We start from the raw sequence: 5,118 nt of genomic DNA, 5'->3' as shown, positions 1-5,118 counted from the left end.
AGATCCAATCATTACAGCCTCTCTTCGTATACCAGATTTCTAAAGGATGAATTCCAGATTTCTTAAACTTGCCTGTCGGCTGATAGAGAGAGAGAGAGAGAGAGAGAGAGAGAGAGAGAGAGAGAGAGAGAGAGAGAGAGAGAGAGAGAGAGAGAGAGAGAGAGAGAGAGAGAGCCTACCTACGAGTATTTACGATCACAAAAAAATACTGAAAACAAAGGCCCCGCCGGGAATCGAACCCGGACCAACTGTTTATGAGGCAGATGTGCTAACCACTACACCACGGAGCCACTTGTCAGTGGCGGAAAAATCTCTTATATATTAACAAACGTGACTGAGGACTTAAAGAATCTGGTACAAACATAATGGTTATTGTGACAGATTATTAGTTTATGATAAATATGTATTGTGTTGCATTATAATGGTTGTTCAGAACCAAGATCTTTAAGCCTGAATCCTTAAGATTATATAAGATATAATTAAAACATGTTAGAAACATAAGAATTTGATTTTAAAGAACAGAACGCATTATCATGTGGGTATCTAAGTGAAAATGCAATACAATGAGTTAGTTTAAGGCAGGAGTATTTTATCTTTGAACAAAATATCTACATCTACGTCTCTGATCTTTCATCATCATTTCTTATGTTTACTACCAAGAATGTCTTTTATCTAACATAAAAATTCTGTATATGTATTTGATTAATGTTCTCCAACGACGCGTTGTATAACTCTTCGTTAGTGAAGTTCATTTCGTGTAATGGATCATGCATTACAAAGTTGTGTCTATCCACACAGGTGCCAAACGTCCCAGGTAAAGATATATTCTAGAGATAGTGTATATCTAACATATATATGTGTCTTATGAATATTCTTAAAAAGTTTTCCTGAAGGACAATACCTAAGAGTTTCGTATTAAAGTTGATCAGTTGTAAGTGATCAAGCATTACAAAGGTGTGTCCATTGCCACAGGTGCTACTGATCCTGGGTAAAGGTATTTCACCATCTTTGTATCTTTAACCTTTCTAGTTATAGATGTTTCATCCTTGATTCCATCCTTACAATCGATGTATGTGGTTTGTGTTGTCTTAACATATCATTAGTCAGTTGAAGTGGAGAACATGCTTCTGAGCCTAGCCACTCTACTCTGTCTTCCACAAGTTACCTCCGGACTGCTTCATCTCTTATTACTTTTGATGATTTGAAAAATTGGCGTATGCCATATGTGGTTTTATGATATCAATAGTATTGTTGAAATTCACATATCATATTCTTTATTTGTCATTTAATGAACGTTAGTTTATCAAACTGCATTTTTGTGTCTTGTGGGCGGCGCGGGGGGCGGCGACGGGGCAAAGAGGGGAAAGGGGGAAATATATATATATATATATATATATATATATATATATATATATATATATATATATATATATATATGTATATATATATATATATATATATATATATATATATATATATATATTTTTTTTTTTTTTTTTTTTTTTTTTTATACTTTGTCGCTGTCTCCCGCGTTTGCGAGGTAGCGCAAGGAAACAGACGAAAGAAATGGCCCAAACCCCCCCCCCCCCCCCCCCCATACACATGTACATACACACGTCCACACACGCAAATATACATACCTACACAGCTTTCCATGGTTTACCCCAGACGCTTCACATGCCTTGATTCAATCCACTGACAGCACGTCAACCCCTGTATACCACATCGCTCCAATTCACTCTATTCCTTGCCCTCCTTTCACCCTCCTGCATGTTCAGGCCCCGATCACACAAAATCTTTTTCACTCCATCTTTCCACCTCCAATTTGGTCTCCCTCTTCTCCTCGTTCCCTCCACCTCCGACACATATATCCTCTTGGTCAATCTTTCCTCACTCATTCTCTCCATGTGCCCAAACCATTTCAAAACACCCTCTTCTGCTCTCTCAACCACGCTCTTTTTATTTCCACACATCTCTCTTACCCTTACGTTACTTACTCGATCAAACCACCTCACACCACACATTGTCCTCAAACATCTCATTTCCAGCACATCCATCCTCCTGCGCACAACTCTATCCATAGCCCACGCCTCGCAACCATACAACATTGTTGGAACCACTATTCCTTCAAACATACCCATTTTTGCTTTCCGAGATAATGTTCTCGACTTCCACACATTTTTCAAGGCTCCCAAAATTTTCGCCCCCTCCCCCACCCTATGATCCACTTCCGCTTCCATGGTTCCATCCGCTGACAGATCCACTCCCAGATATCTAAAACACTTCACTTCCTCCAGTTTTTCTCCATTCAAACTCACCTCCCAATTGACTTGACCCTCAACCCTACTGTACCTAATAACCTTGCTCTTATTCACATTTACTCTTAACTTTCTTCTTCCACACACTTTACCAAACTCCGTCACCAGCTTCTGCAGTTTCTCACATGAATCAGCCACCAGCGCTGTATCATCAGCGAACAACAACTGACTCACTTCCCAAGCTCTCTCATATATATATATATATATATATATATATATATATATATATATATATATATATATATATTATCCCTTGGGATAGGGGAGAAAGAATACTTCCCACGTATTCCCTGCGTGTCGTAGAAGGCGACTAAAAGGGAAGAGAGCGGGGGGCTGGAAATCCTCCCCTCTCAATTTTTTTTAATTTTCCAAAAGAAGGAACAGAGAAGGGGGCCAGGTGAGGATATTCCCTCAATGGCCCAGTCCTCTATTCTTAACGCTACCTCGCTAACGCGGGAAATGACGAATAATTTGAAAAAAAAAAGAAAAAAAAAAAAAAAAAAATATATATATATATATATATATATATATATATATATATATATATATATATATATATATATATATATATATATATATATATATATATATATATAAGTGTTCTCTAAAAAGTCCTTTAATTCATGAAATATATCTTAAAGGAAAACGTAAATAATTTTTCATTAGTGTTCTTCACACCAAAATAAACAAGTCTATTTTTCAAAGTATACTTAATAGATCTTACTAAAGTTTTGTAGAATATAAACTCATAACTTGTTTAAGACCTTCTAAACCTTGTGCTGATAATAACTACATGACTTTTCTGTAGGCAATATCGTTTTAATGCGTAAAACCCGGATAAGAAACTTGTAATATAAAATTTGATGGTATTATGTTTAGGTTGTTCAAGATATCAATGATTTCTACATGTAAAACATTTATGTTATCTGCAAAATAGAAATCTTTATGTTAGATATGTTAATTCTACCGGTTTCACCTTACATAAATTTCTGTACCCTGTGCTAGAGAAAAGTTATGGGATTTTATTCGTTATCGTATAAGATAACCTGTATAGATATAATATCTCACGTATTTTCAGTAGAAATCCACAGGGAAAATAAACTTTTGCCATCTGTATTCTATGGTAATCTAAGGCTCACCCTAGCTGGAGTTTACATTGTTGAACAACGTAATGCTTTTTGGTCGGTTTAGGTTTCTTAATTGTTGACTACAGGGACGAGTTTATAAGGAAGTGAGGAATTTGGGAAGGGTTTATTGATGGGTGCCGGGAGTGTGGTGATGATGATGAAGGATCAGAGAAAATATATTATGTCGGACGGAAGTCAATAGATCCTGGTGCTCGACCCAGAACCTTGACTAATCGTCTATAAGAAAGTGGTTGTTTATGTTTGGCCAAGTCCCAGCTGGGCAGGGGATCTTGTCTTATGACACACTCTTATCTGGCTTTATTTGTCATGTTTTTTTCCCCTTAGACTGAACTGATAAGAACATTATGAGTTAGAAATTCATCTAAATACACTTTGCCATCATATAAATTCTGTTTTGAATTTGTAAATGATTCCTAAAATATACATAAGTCGATGTATCATTACACTTGGCATATCTTTCAAGAAATTTATCTCTTCATTTTTGTCAACTTAACGAATAATGGCTAGTGTCAGTGTGTCTGTCCCTCAGTATAGTAAGTCAAGCATTACTCCACCGTACAACAACTACAACATGGCTTGTGTCAGTGTGTCTGTCCCTCAGTATAGCAAGTCAAGCATTACTCCACCGTACAACAACTACAACATGGCTTGTGTCAGTGTGTCTGTCCCTCAGTACAGCAAGTCAAGCATTACTCCACCGTACAACAACTACAAGGTCACAAATGAGGGGACAAATAACATATAGGTTGGGTCACGGAAAATGTCTAATGAGCTGAGGAAAAGGAAGGACATTACATACACTGGCTTTATCAGTGAATCATTTTGTGATGGTTGTGAAATATTGGTCATGTGTAGAAGATGGTCCTTGTACATGAATCATGCTATAAATTAATTTCACAATATGTTATAATGGTGTCTTTAGCTGGTGAACTGATATGTGATATATTAAATGTGATCTGTCTTGTTCTATATTTCTCTTTGAAAATATCAGCTTTAGATTTATATCAAATTTTTCCTACATGTAATGAAATCGTGTTTGCGAGTTAAACAGAATCTTATGACATTGCAGGAAGATCTTAACAGGGTATCGTTGTACAGTGTACAATGGCCAGTGATATTCACCGTAGACATATGTTTACACTGTGTACACATAGCAGGCAAACTACAGTATCATCTTAAGATGTGGAAATAAAACTATCAAGGCAGGAGAAGGATTTAGGTGTCATCATTAGTAGAGATGTAAAGCCAAGACAACAGTGTATTAATGTAGGTAATAAGACTAACAGACAACTTGGTGTCATGTGTTAGTAGCAAGAATGAACAGGTAATATTACAGCTATAGTTAGTCACACACCACTTACATTATGACCTACAATATTGATCACTGTATTAGAGTGTACAAACATTTCTCCACGATTATTGAGCGAAGATGACAACATTGATAGCAAGCCTCAGAATCCTCCCTTATGATGAAGATAACAAGACTTGTAATGGGCGATATGATAGAGGTTTACAACACCAGGTATGTTTACTGATGATGATGAAGCTACATCTTACTTACATTGTGGTTGTATACACAACTTCTCTCCTTCTCTTACCTGGATTTATCACAGTGGATGAATATCCCACTGAGTTCCATCTGGTCTTTAAGT

General features: G+C 36.5%; 1 non-coding gene across 1 annotated transcript; it reads right to left on the bottom strand.

Moving 5' to 3' along the window:
* Positions 1-218: 218 nt before the first annotated feature.
* On the bottom strand, positions 219-290 carry TRNAM-CAU (transfer RNA methionine (anticodon CAU)). Its single transcript has one exon. It is a non-coding gene; the product is annotated as a tRNA-Met (tRNA).
* Between the last annotated feature and the right edge of the window lie 4,828 nt (positions 291-5,118).

Source organism: Panulirus ornatus, chromosome 9 (genome assembly GCF_036320965.1).
Source record: "Panulirus ornatus isolate Po-2019 chromosome 9, ASM3632096v1, whole genome shotgun sequence".
In the NCBI taxonomy this organism is placed as follows: Eukaryota; Metazoa; Arthropoda; class Malacostraca; order Decapoda; family Palinuridae; genus Panulirus; species Panulirus ornatus.
The sequence above is the reverse complement of the archived record's forward strand: the minus strand, read 5'-3'. Positions and strand labels throughout refer to the sequence as shown.